Source organism: Sus scrofa, chromosome 15 (assembly GCF_054392235.1).
Source record: "Sus scrofa isolate SSC_HxYL_T2T_F1_AM1 chromosome 15, Sscrofa_HxYL_maternal_Yorkshire_Landrace_v2.0, whole genome shotgun sequence".
Lineage (NCBI taxonomy): Eukaryota > Metazoa > Chordata > Mammalia > Artiodactyla > Suidae > Sus > Sus scrofa.
The window spans coordinates 133,135,798-133,150,321 of NC_139397.1; positions in this window are offsets into that span (position 1 = coordinate 133,135,798).

The window sequence follows — 14,524 nt, forward strand, 5'->3', positions numbered from 1 at the left end:
CAGATGTGCTCATGATAGAGCCTGGATTTGATCTTCCACCCAAGAGATGGGCTTCAACTTTATGAGATTAGCCAGTGAAAATCACCAGGTTGCCTGTCTGATGGACAGAAAAGTACATCTATTCATGCAGTTATTCTTCATTCAGTTTGGGGAGCAACAGTGTGAAACTGCAACATGGTATCTAAAGAGTTTCCTGTTAGGAAACACCTACATATCCTCAATGAGAGAGCCCAGCGGGCGGAGTGTTGACAAAGAAGGCAAGCTCTGAAGCCAGGTTGCCTGAGTTTCAGCCTGAGCTTCCTAGCCGTGACACCTTGGGAAAAGTGACTCTACTTGTCTGTGCCTCAATTTCTTTATATGAAAATGAGACCGATAATAATAGTACCTAGCTCAAGAGGTATTACTGGAGTTAAAGGAGTCAGTAGGCATAAGTACTTAGCATGGTGTGTGGTGTTTACAAACAAAAAAATACTATCTGTTATTAAAAAGGCTGAGTGGACAAAAAAAGCTCCAGGAGCCAGAAACCAAGAAGGAACTGAAAACTAGAAAAGTAAGCACATGGGCTGTCCTTTGCAGTTATGGTGGGGGCGGAGGACTGGTGCTGATGTTAGAGCTGCTTTTATTTACACAGGGGTTTGGGTTTTAATGCTGTTCAGGGACAAGAAACAAGATCTTGAGCCTCTGGGAGGTGGAGGGTTGGCACTGGGACTTCCACATAAAGCCAAAACCGTGGAAGGACAACATCCTTTAAACAACTGTAGACCAGAAATAGTCAATCTCTAGCATAAAAAAAAAAAAAAAAATGGGAAGAAAATTTGTTTATCTTGAACTGAGCTCTAGGTCAGGAGGGGAAGGAAAATGTCTCCCTTAAGAATTGAAAACCACTGGCATGAGTCTTTAGTGGGTTTGGGGTTGGAATAAATAGTTCCTGCACAACCTAGAAACCCCTGGTCTAAGAAATAATATAAAATTTGGTTTGGGCCAGTGAAACTCTGTTGGAAGCAAACACTTTGATGATACCGCTTTCTCCAGATTAAAGTCCAGCTGAAGATGAGCTCACAATCCAAAATCACATAGCCCACAAGGAAGAGCCACGAGCTGGAGTCCACAGATCCAGCAAACAATAGGACTAGACCTCCTAGAAGCTTAGATTATAGAACTTTCATAGGAGACCAGAAACTCAGTGTGTTAAAATGACTAATAGCATAACGTAAGGCTTCAAAAGCATAATGGATACCTAGAAAGTGAACCCAACAAGGCAGACTTCAAAAATAAAGAGTATCCTTTCTTAGGAAAAAAAAAAAAAACCCAAAAACTACTCATGAAAATTTAAGACTCAGTGAATGAATTAAGTGGTAGATTAGACATAGCTGAAGAAAGAATGACTGAACTTGGAGGTAAATCTCTGAAAGTATCCCAGTAGAGCCTGGAGATGGAAACTATGAAACAGATATTAGGAGACATGGAGGAGAAAATGAGAGAGCCTCTCATACATCTAGCAGAAGTTCCAGAAAAGAAAATGGAGAGATGGGGGTGAGACCATGCTTGGAGAGAAGATGCCTGAGAATTGATGAAAGATGAGATTTTTTTTTTTTTTTTTTTTTTATGGCTGCATTGGCCACATATGGGAGTTGCTGGCCAGGGACTGAATCTGAGCCACAGACTGAATCTGTGACCTATGCCACAGCTGTGGCAATGCTGGGTCCTTTAATCCATGGTACCAGGCCAGGGATGGAACCTGCACCTCTGTAGAGACCTGAGCTGCTGTAGTTGGATTCTTAACCCACTGTGCCACAGTGGGAACTCCCAAGTATGTTTAAATTCAGGAATCACCACAAATCCCAAACTAGAGAATCAAAACCAAATATTCTTTAACATACACCATAGCAAAACTACAAAGTATCAAAGACAAACTTTATAAAAGAAACCAGAGAGAAAAAACCAGGCAAGATCCACTGCAATCCAGAGTGCCTGTGAGAAGCCATGGAGACCATGTGAGTGCGGGCATTCCTAGAACCTGTATCTTAGGAGAGGAGCCTGCATAACTCAGGACCCACAAACATGAGACAGATCGGGGTAGAGGCAGCATCGGAGATCCAGGATGACCTCAAAAGCAGGCAGAGTGTTTGGACATGGCATCAAAGGCTGCAAGGAATGCTTGCATTGTCGCAAGGACCCAATGAGACAAGTAAATAGACTTGTTAACTAAAAAGCATTTTCCAAAGGATTGTTTTGCTGTGACCGTGGTGTGGAAATGAAACTATTCTGGGACTCTTTGTTCCCAACTCCAAACTGCTGTGTTTTTTTTGTTTTGTTTTGTTTTGCTTTTGATTTTCCTTTTCTTTCTTTCTTTTTTTTTTTTTTAAATAGCACAGAGAGGTTTTGCAACAATCTGAGGTGCTTTGAGAAATGTGTTAAGTCAATTTTGAGCAAGTGCTTGCTATTTCATTCTGGATTAACTATCCTGTGTGCAGTGTTGACATTTTCTGATGGAAATGACATAAATTACCCTACTTCCTCTGTGTCAGATTAGGTGGGCTTTGCTTGGGAAAACTCTGGATGGGCCAAACAAGGGGATGTCCCTGAAAATCTTGGTTTCACATACAGGTTGGTAATTCTCTCTGGTCTTTAGCCTCTTGGCTTGTTGTTGATGAATGGAATGTTGCTAAACATCTGCCCAGGAAACCCCCACAAAGAATAAACCACGACCCTCCAAGGAATACTAATGACTTTGCCAAGGCTGGCCCCAGGAAAATGAGGAGATGGGCTGGATACCACTTGACCCACCCCACCACCCATTCAAGAACTTTTATCTCATCTGTGACATGAAGACACAGCTGGCCCAGGGAGAGCTTATGCTTTTGACATATTTCCATGGAGTGATGACTGTGTGAAAGTCACTGTACTCGATGTACTAGGGACACAATAGTGATTCAGACAAGATCCTCATGCTCTTGGGATCTTAGAGTCTAGTGAGAGATGCAGATAAGTTCATTATGATGTAGCTTTGAAAGGGTTACGTGATGGAGGTGATAGAGACATGGCAGGAAGAGACAACACTAAAACTTGAGAGGGATAAGAAAGAACAGCTGAAGGAAGGAAAAAGCAAGATATATCCAAAGAAGTGTGCATTCTCCAACTTTTTGGAGTACTAGAAATGAGAGGTGAACTGTGAAAAGTATTGCTGTAAAGACAGGAGGAGGCAAACCAGAAAGAGGCTGCAAGCCATGGTCAGAAGAGGCCTTGATCTTGAGGATTCTGGGGGCCATCAGGACAGTATTCAGGCAGGACTGGATTTTATCCTTGCAAAGCTCACCCTGGCTGCTGTTGAGGGTTCCATCTGAAGGATGAGGTGGGTGCAGGGAAATCCATCAGGCAGCTGTTTGAGGAGGTGGAGGATGAACCAGGCTGCAGTAGTGGCGATGGGAGGTGGGAGGAGTCAAGAGATGCTCTCCCAGGAGCATTGATGGGGCTGGTGGTTGAACATGGACTGTGAGGGGGAGAGAGGATGCTGAAGCTCATTCTGGTTTCTGATCTGAACATTAGGCAGATGATAGGAGAAAGAGCTCTGTTTCTATGACCTCTTGGAAGCAAAGCAGGGAAGAGGGTGACATAACAGAGTGTCAGGAAAGAGCTAGGATGTGAATTGACCTGAACATCCTCAAGGAAACTCAGAGCCGACTTCATGGATATTCACCCTGTGCAGTGTCAACAGACCCCACACTCAGAAGGGCTCTGTGCTTGGGTTAATGCTCTGCTAGCCATCTTACCTCAGGAGGAAGCAGTAAAGATGAAAGAAGTTAATCAATATAAAACACTTGGACCGGAGTTCCCGTCGTGGCGCAGTGGTTGACGAATCCGACTAGGAACCATGAGGTTGCGGGTTCGGTCCCTGCCCTTGCTCAGGGGGTTAACGATCCGGCGTTGGGGTGAGCTGCGGGGTAGGTTGCAGACGCGGCTCGGATCCCGCGTTGCTGTGGCTCTGGCGTAGGCCGGTGGCTACAGCTCCGATTCGACCCCCAGCCTGGGAACCTCCATATGCCGCGGGAGCGGCCCAAGAAATAGCAGCAACAACAACAAAAAGACAAAAGATAAAAAAAAATAATAATAATAAAACACTCGGACCTAAATTGCATATACCAAGTGCTCAATAAACATTAGCTGTTATTGGATTAAGAAGATATGGCAAATATATACAATGGAACACTCCTCAGCCATAAAAAGGAACAAAATAATGTCATTGCAGTGATATGGCTGCAACTAGAGATTTTCATACTAAGTGAAGTAAGTCATAAAGAGAAAGACAAATACTGTATGATATCACTTGTATGTGGAATCTAAAATATGGCACAAATGACCATATCTACAAAACAGAAACAGGAGTTCCCAGTGGGTTACAAACATGACTAGTATCCATGAAGATGCAGGTTCAATCTCTGGCCTCGCTCAGTGGGTTAAGGATCTGATGTTGACATGAACTGTGGTGCAGGTCACAGAAGCAGCTTGGATCCCGAGTTGCTGTGAATGTGGTGTAGGCTGACAGCTGCAGCTCTGACTGGACCCCTAGCCTGGGAACTTCCATATGTCACAGGTGCGGCCCTGAAAAAGCGAAAACAACAAACAACCAAAAAACAGAAACAGACTCACAGACATAGAGAACAGACTTGTGGTTGCCAAGGGGGAGGGGAGAGAGTGGGATACACTGGGAGTTTGGGATTGGTACAGGCAAACCACTGCATTTAGAATGGATAAGCAATGAGGTCCCACTGTACAGCACAGGGAACTATATCCAATCTCTTGGGATAGAACATGATGGAAAATAGTACAAGAAAAGGAATGTATATAATATGTATAACTGGGTCACTACACTATACAGCAGAATTTGGCAGTATAAATGAACTATAATTTTTTTAAAAAAAGAGGACGATGGATAGGAGGGTGGAGCCTGCCCATGAGCAGAGCAGACACGTGCAACATATGTGTCCTCTGTTCCTCGCTCGCCATTCCCATGGAGCATTTGGGATGCCACGGGAGCACTGCATGCCAGTGGACACCATGTGCAGCTGTTCAGTGAGACTCAAAGTGAGTACAAGATAAGCGTGCCATGAAAGCTGGGTGTTTGAGTCCCACGGAACACCAGAATTCCCTACTCCTCTCCCATAGGAACATGACTACAACTCTGTAGGGGACTGACTGTCCTGAAAAACTATGCTTTCCATTCATATCAACTTGCTTTAAAGGCAGAAAGAAGGCAATGGCATTCTCAGGAACAGAACAACCAAGGACTCTTTCTTCCTCCTGTTACATTCCTGTATTAGCCACCCATTTATGGTGAAATGATGGCAGAAGGAAAGGGACAGGGCAATGCATAGTTCCTTGTCTTTTGTGTCCTTGCTTACTAAATTGAAGGCAGAAAATTTTGGGTAGAATGTGCTTTATGCCATATTTCCACTCTTTGAGTGAAAATGGGATACACATGCATGTACAAGCTGCAAAATACAAATTGTGTAATTAATTACAGTGATTCTGCATATGAGTGAATGTTTTTATAGTTGCATTTAAAACCGGCATTGCACAATATAAAAATGAACAGTAAAATTCATGCTAATAATTTAGAGTTTAAACTCTTTCCTTTACTTGGAACAACATTTAATAGCAAATGAAAAGACTTCGACAGTGGGAATGTAAAATGGTACAGCCACTTTGGAAGACAGTTTAGTAGTTTCTTACAAAAATAAACAGTGTCTAGCCATACAATCTGGCATTCACACTCCTAGGTATCTGCCCAAATGAGTAGAAAACTTATGTCTACACAAAAACCTGCACACAAATATTTATAAGAGCTTCCTTCACACTGCCAAAATTGAAAGTGACCAAGATGTCCTTCACTGGGTAAATAGGTAAGTAAACTGTAATAACATCATACATCCAGACAATGGGATACTATTCAGTGATTAAAAAAAAAAAAAAAAAAAAAAAGCTGTCAAGCTACAAAAAGACGTGGTGGTCCGAGTTCTTGTTGTGGCTCAACAGTAACGAACCCAACTGGTATCCATAAGGACAAGGGTTCCATCCCTGGCCCTGCTCAGTGGGTTAAGGATCCACCGTTGCTGTGAGTTATGATGTAGGTCACAGATGTGGCTTACATCTGGTCCAGCTGTGGGTGTGGCGTGGGCTAGCAGCTGCAGCTCCGATTCCACCCCTAGCCTGGGAACTTGCATATGCCGAAGGTGGGGCCCTAAAAAGCTCCAAAAAAGACATGGAGGTGTGAAAGGAAAATCAAAATGGAATCTGTATTGCTGAGAGAGTTCTCCAAAATGGGGCCAATGGGGCGAGGAGGCCAGTAAGGAATCGTGACTTATGCATGTCTCAGCCTGGGTGGAATCTGACATCTTGACCTGATGAAGTCGTCCGAAACACCTGCCAAAAACTCAAGATACGTATCAGACAGTCTAAAAAAAGCTTGTGATCATCTATTCATCAGACCCCCACCCTAAAACAACGCATGAATCCTTAAAGGACAAACATTTTCTGACGCATCAGAGTCAATCAAAGTTCTTACCAGGCAATTTTTAAAGTCCTCATGGCTTTTTGTCTTTACAAGTCCTTGACTCTTTCTCTTCCCTGGAACACTCTTTTGTAGTTACCTGAATCCGTGTCTCCTGAATTGCAATTCTTAAGACCCTTCAATAAACTATTTTCTTATTTGCAGGCTCTTGCATCATCATTATTATTGCTTTTCATTGAAAAACAGGAGAAACAAATGCATATTACTCTGTGAAAGAAGATGATCTGAAAGAGCTACACATTGTATGATTCCAAATATGTGACTTCTGGGAGAAGTGAAATTACAGAGTCAGGAAAGAGATCAGTAGTTGCCAGAAGTTTGAGGGTAGGGAGAAAAGAGGGATCAATCAGTGTAGCACAGGGGATTTTTAGGGAAGTAAAACTACTTTGTATGATACTGTAATGATGGATATATGATACTATGCATTTGTCAAAACTCTTAGAGTGTACAAGCCCAAGAGTGAACTCCAATGTAAACTTTGGACTTTAGTGAATAATAATGTGTCAATATTGGTTCATCAATTATAACAAATGTCCCACACTAATCCAAGAGTAGAGAGGGGGTAGATGGGTGCTCTTTGGACTTACTGCTCCCTTTTTTCTTTAAAAAATTAATATTTATTAATTTAAAAAATAAGAATAAAGGAACTTTGGTAGCATGCTATATTGACTTCTGGGACAAGGGCTAAGAAGCTAGAGGGTGGAGAAATTGGTGAGCCCTCTAGAAAGGCCTCAGGGTGACCAATGAGTCTCTTTGCTTTGGCTTGGGTCCCTTTCTCTGTCAACAGGGAGTGGAGTCATCAAGGACCCAATCCTGTGTCAGTTTCTTCATTGGGCATTGCCCGGACTTCAGGTGGACTTTGTCAGAGCTGGCATTCCGGTGCCTTGGCCAATGCATTCCCAACCCCTACTCACTGCCCTACCTTCAGCTTGCCCCTCTTTTCAGAACTTAGGAGCTGGTGACATTTATTCTTGGACAACAAATAATTGTCACTGTTATCAGAAAAGAGATTTTAGTACCATCTCCGCCATTCACTGAGTGACCTTGTCAAGTTGCTTTAGCTCTCTGGGACTCAGCTGACTTGTACATAAAAGGAATATGGTGGAGGGAGATAAGTTAGGATTTTTCCAAGAAAGCTACCCAGTATGTAAAAAGATGTGAATGGGGGGCTGTTCTGGTTGAAGTTAGGGAAAGATAAGAGGGGGATAACATAGGATCCCAAACAGTCACTCACTTGTCCTCTTGTCCCACTGGTGCCCTTGAAGCTCCAGAAGTTCCAGAACATGGAGCACAATTCAGAAAACCCTATCTGGCTACCTCTCTCATTTTATACATAGAAGGGCAAGGGACTAGTTCAAGGTCATACAAGAAGTTAGTGGTCATTGTGGAATTATGACCCAAGTCCCCTGACCTCTAGTTCAGTGATCTTTCCCTTCACCTTTTTGTCCCCATCCTGTTGCGGCCACATCTTGTTTATTGAGTGGGAAACACCCTGCTAGCCCAAACATGAGCTCTGCCCTCTGGAAATGGAAACAGCAGCCCACACACAAATCATTGCCACTGCCCGTGCAATGGCACCACATGGAGTGGCAGCAACACGACCCTGACTCAGGTTATTTGTGCGTCAACTAAGGGTGAGATCCCTGAGTTCTCTCGAGCCTCTGAAGAAAATTTGTCTGGGATCTGGAAGAGCCATCAGTCAAGTCCTAAGCAATGTTAGCATTTGTCCTCTGTACCAGCGTTATGCACAGTCTTGTATTCTTACAGCCTGGTTCTCTCATGAGTATTAGTCTTATCTCTTGAACCTCTGCTCCATAATTAGAACTTCCCCCATGCCTCTTGTGTTCTGTTCTGTACACAGCTGGTACTAGGTTAATAGCCCTTAGTCAATCACGCTCTTCTCAAGGCCATTGGAGCAATTTCTGCTCACAAAATGGGAAAGGGAGAACTTCATGTCTGAAGGGAGTTCCAGAGGCAGGCATGCTTTTGAACCTATCGGAAAGGACAGGGCACCACTTTACCCAGCGTGGCGTAAGTGAGAAGGAACAAAGCAGGCAGCCAATGAGAGCGTTCTACAAATAGCAGCTACCAGGTTGGAGCACATACTGTGCAGTAGGCACTGTGCTAAACCCTGCAGATGCATGATTTCCAGAAGTGCTAAAAATAACCCTGGATGGACTTCTTCCTCCCTCATTGTACAGAAGAGGGGGCTGAGGCTCAAAGAAGGGAGGTAACTCAGATGAAGCTTCACAACCATCACTAGAATCCAGGTCTAGCTGACCCCCAAAGCCTTTGTTCATAACCTCCCTATCAAGATGGGTCTTGAAGGATCTTATGAGTAGCAAAAAGAGCTTGTGTATCATATTTTTGAATAGGTCCCCGCCTGGTCTTTTCCCTTTAACCCAACTTGCTGTCTCCCCCTCCTGGAGCCTCCCAAAGAATTTAGACAGGACACCAAATGAAACAACTAGAGAGTGTGGAGCCAGTGAGTTGAGTTTATAAATAGACATGTTAATATGGCCCAGAGACCTCTGGAAACAGGGGAAGGAGTGGGGGCTGAGACATTAACACAGCCAGAGGTGGGGTAAGGAATACAGAAAATCTGCAAAGTTTTCCCAAAGGTCTTTAAATCGGAACATTGTGATCCTTCTGAGCCATCCCTCGGAGGCGGACATGATGAATAGAACTTTTCCCAAGTCCAGTGGGGCTCTGAGAGCGTAGCACGTGCCTCCTCAGGGACCTCAGAGTCAGGCCGACCTGGGTTGCTGTCCCAGATCCAGATCCTTCACTTAATAGCTGAGGGACTTGGGGCAAGTTACTTAAGGCTTTAAATTACACTTGGCCATCTATATCTTGGGAATACTAATAATACCTACCCCAGAGGGTTGTAAAGATTAAATGAGATTCTTGCTGAGTGCTTCACACAGTGTCTGGCATATTGCAAGCATTCAATAAAGAGTTATTATTATTGTGTTGTTTATTCATATTCTCCAAGTTCAACTTCTCATCAAGTTCAGTTTAGTTCTTTCGATCGCCAAAGTGACTAAACCTTCAGTTCAGTCACCCCCTGTGGGGGCCAAGCCAATCCTTGGGCTCAGATGCCAATGCATCAATTAGCTCTTGCTCTTGGATTCACACTCTCTTTGCAGTGTTTGCAGATCTGGAGGCCTCCCTGAAGCCCCCTGGTGGAAAGAGAATTGTGTAGGCTATTTTCCAGAAGAGATTTGAATGGTAGCTCGGAAGGGAAATTACCCAGACTGCAGAATCTTCAATCTTCAAAAGGATTGAAGCTCCCAGAATATCCAATACCATAAAATCAGATCTAACGTTCTTATTAGCCTTCCCACAACAATAGACTCAAACGATCTGAGTTAGACACTTCAGTGGGAACTTAGAAGTCATCTGGTCCAACCTCTTCATGTTACAGATGAAAATACTGAGTCCTGGAGAGAGAGGGGGACTTTGAATAGAATCACAGATCACTAAAACAGCAAGGCAATAAACAGCTCCACAAAGTGTTAGGGATAAGACTAAGTTATGCGTTTCTTTGGATCTGGTGACCTCTGGATACTCCCATGACCCCATACTTGGGGTGTTCTGATGGCAGTTCAGAAAGGCTCTGGGCTCTCAGGGTCTTCCCATCTCTGTCTCCCTTGCTGGATCCTTCTCTCTTGCATGCATGGCTGTATCGCTGATTCTGGCACAGACTCATTGTCAGAATAAAGCCGACTACTTTTTGGGCTCAGTGTTGCTGGAAAAGTTAAGTAGCAGCTTCTCCAGTTAAAAGCAAGGGAGCTTTCCTCCTAGGACCATTCTCACAATTCTGTCAGAGGTTGGTGATAGGGAGATGCTGAAAATATAAAATCAGTGAGAATCAGGAGAGAGGACCCAGGGACCCACACTGGATGGGGATAGGTCTGTGAGGAAGGGGGGAGAGAGGCAAGGAACACATCTGCATTGTCCTCTGTGGTACGTACAGCAATCACATGTGATGCTCAGTAAATACACACTTAATGAATGAACTGATGGAGGGAAACAGATATGTAAATTATTAGATCATTTGGAGACCCACACCTGGAGAGGTAATCTGGTCAAAGTGTCATGTGGGCATGGGTAGGAAAGAGGAGTCTCCAAGGTGGACCAGGCCCTGTGCTTGGCCCTTCCCTCTGTCATATCACAGACCCATCCTTACCACTCTAGGACACAGGCACGGCCCATTTCACAAGCAGGAATTCTGAGACTCAGCAACTTTCACGTCTGGACAGAGGCAAAGCAAGCTTTCTTGGAAAGAGTACAAACCACGCTCTTCTTCTCTGGATGCCTCATGGGATGATTATTCTCATTTCCCCCCACCTCCCCTGGACCCACCATCTGCCCCCTCTGTTCTGCTTCGTGCCTTGGGATGCTGCCCTCCATAGATGACAGCACCCAGACTCCATTGCCTTGGCCTTCTGTTTGGATTGTCCAGTAGGATGGTCTGGTCGGAGATCCCAAAGCAGGAAGAGAGGGAGAAGATGGAGCATTTATTTCCCTGTTCCCTTTCTGCCTTATAACCCTTCATGGCTGTAGCTCTTGTTGGCCAGGCCCTCTTCCCTCCCTCTAGCTCTGCTGAGGCTCTGGTAACAGCGTTCTCTCCCTTGACCCAAATAGTGTGCCATTGCTTCCTCACTGTTGCTGAGCCCTGGGTGCCTCTCCATCTCCTTCATGGCTCCCTAAAGAGGAAGCCGTATCTCCTGTAAATACTTCTTTTATTCAACTCCCTTCAGTTAAACTCTTTTGAATGACATGCCCTTCTCCTTCTCTGTGCCTTCATTCAATCCGCTTCCTAAACACGCAACAGAGTCTCCTCCCTTTCCTCCAATCTGGAGCTTCGGAAGCTTCCATATCATTCCCCCCACCTCCACTCTGGCCTCCAAGAAATCTTCCCCATTATTCACATGCATCATAGTGCTGTCATTCCCATAGCTCGGCTGACTTCTGGGTAGAAGGCTTCTGCTCTGTTGTCCTTGGGATTCCATGATTGATTGTCTTCTCAATTTGCTCACCTTGGCAGAAAAGTAAGCTCTTTGAGGGTAGGGAACACTTTAGCAATTGGAATCCTAAAATCACAAATATATTTTGCTAGAAGGAAACTTGGAGATCATCTCATCTCTCCCCTTTATTCGACCGATGGGGAGGTGGAGTCTCAGACAGGGAAAGGGTCATATTCATGGTCCCCAGTTACATAGACAGGGCCAGCTCCAGAGCCCAGTCTTCTGAGGACTTGGGCCACGCTGTGTTGCTACCCTGGGCACTCCTTAGGCCCTCAGTATGCTGATGACCCAGCCCTCAATTTTTGTCTCTAGCCCAGTGTTCCCTCCAGAACTCATGACTTGTAAATCCCACTTCCAACTCAACATCTCCAACTGGATATGTAACCGACAACTCAACATGTTCAAAACACCTTGGAGAAGACTGGATGTGTGTGCATGGTGTCAGGGGGTAGGGAGCAAGCACTCATCACAAATGAGCTTTCTATTAGCTAGACATACTGTTCTAGCTCACACATGTGGTGCTAATAGACTACATTGGGCAAAAAAATGTTGCTGTGTTTCTACAGCACTCTTTTTTTTTCCCCCTCTGATTTTATTTATTTTATTTATTTTTTTTTTGCTTTTTAGGGCTGCACTTGTTGTGTATGGAAGTTCCCAGGCCAGGGCCAGCCTACACCACAGCCATGGTGACACTGGATCCTTAATCCACTGAGCGAGACCAGGGATCAAACCTGCATCCTCATGGATACTAGTCAGGTTCGTTTCCACTGAGCCACAATGGAAGCTCCCTCCCCTCTGATTTTAAATTTGACTTTTATCCTTTTGGTATTGCCTATGTGAAAGAATTACAAAATGCATCCCTAAGTGGGAGAAACATAGAATGGATTAGAGACCAAATACCAGTGATCTTCACTGATGCTAAGCTTCTCCCTCCAGCAAAGATAATCAACAAATTCAACTTCTTCCTAGGACTGCACCAAGTCAGGGAAAATAAAACAAAAAATAATCCTATGGTAAGGGGATTGGGTAAGCCCTCCATTTTGCTATGGCAAGAAAATATACATCTACTGCCTTGAGTAGCCATTCCAACTTGTTCAGATGACGATTCAATAGGGAAGGCACTGCAATATTCAGTCCTTTCAAGTATCTTTGAAATTGGAGATTGTTTCTCATAAGGTAATCTCTCCTTCTCCGATTTCTGCAGTTGAGTTCTATTATGTGCTATGAAGAAAAAGAAATATAATCCTGGAGTTCCCACTGTGGCACAGTGGGTTAAGGATTGAACCCAAGCCTCTGCAGCTACCTCAGCCACCACAGTCTCTTTTCATAACCCACTGTGCCACAGCAAGAACTCCATTTCTTAAAAACTATCTTTTGATAAGGTGCTCAGCTATCTATTGTTGTGTGACAAACCCCTCTAAAATGCATGGGCTTAAAAGCAGCCCTAGTTCTCACAGTTCTGTGGGTTTACTGGGTGGGTCTTCACAGGGATCCCCTCTGTGGGGAGCAGGTCTGCAAAACCCTGGGCTTGGCTGCAACAAGAGAAAAGCCTGGGCCTCTCTCTCCATGTGGGCTTGAATCCTCAAGGAGACTGGTCTGTGTTCTCACTTGCCCATGGCAGTGTCCCAAGAGAGTGAAAGCAAAACCTGCAAAGTCTCTTAAGGACTAACCGGAAAGTCCCATAGTATCCCTTCCTCTGTAGTCTACTGGTCAGTGCAAGTCATGACGCCAATCCTAGTTCAAGGAGTGGGAAAAGACTTTACCTCCTGACAGAATCACCTGTAAAGTGACCCAGCACAGAGAAGTGGGCCCAAGGGAGGCACGATTCATTAGAAGCCACATGGTATCAATCTAAAACATAAGGCAGTTATCAGATCCTAGAATACTGGAGCCCAAAGGGACCAGAACATGTAATCCAAGCTGCTTCCCATTGAACTGATTATTCCAAGAAATCATTCTCAACTGCTAGGAGACTCAAGCACATCATGGTGATAAATGCAGCTTCCAGTGCCAGCCAATCTAATGCGGTGGTCTGCCTTCTGCCCTGAGTGGGCCTGGCATCTTCCCACCCTTCTCCAAGCTTCGCACACCATTTTTATACACGTTGTTGCTTCAACATTCTCCATAAATTTTAATAAGTTGCTGAGGACTTTCTACAGGGGAAATTTGTTTTTTTTTCCTGCCAAGAAACTGAGTAAGAACAAACATTTCATTGAGGATAGATCTGTGAGGGCTGCCATTTTACTTTAATTTTTTAAGTTTTTATCAGGAGAAGGAAGAGTTTACTACTTGCAGCAAGTAAGGGGAACACCTACTGGGGATTTTTCCCAAAGCAGTATCTCCAGGGATGCCATTTTTAAAGCAGCATACATGAAGTCACAATGGTCCACTTTGCAAGGTCACCATGCGTGCATCTAACTAAATATTAGAATCCCAAGAAGAATCCACTGTGCATCATGTTCCAGAAACCAGATTTGTAAATGGTCTTTTCAGATGTGCACATTTTACATGTTCAAAGTGTATCATATTCATTTCCTTCCCTGCTCAGCCAACTCATTCCTACATTGAATTCACTGGCATTGTCCTAAAGCATTCCCACAAATACTTAATTTCAGGGGGGGCAAGGCAAAGAGAGTCCCCTGGGCTTGGTCTCTTTCTCTTGGACAGTGGTTCTCAATTAGGGATGAATGTGTGCCCCAGTCAACACCTGCAGCATTTTTTACTGTCAAGAGGGGAAAGAGGTGCTACTAGCATCTGCGGGGTAGAGGCCAGGGATGCTGCTAAGCATCCTACAATGCACAGGCCAACCCCCCACACAAATAATTATCTGCTCCAAAAATGTCAATAGTGCTGCTGTTGAGAAGCTCTGCTCTAAGGGTTTACAGCGATGACATCAGGGCCAGCCTGTCTTGTGTTCGATGAA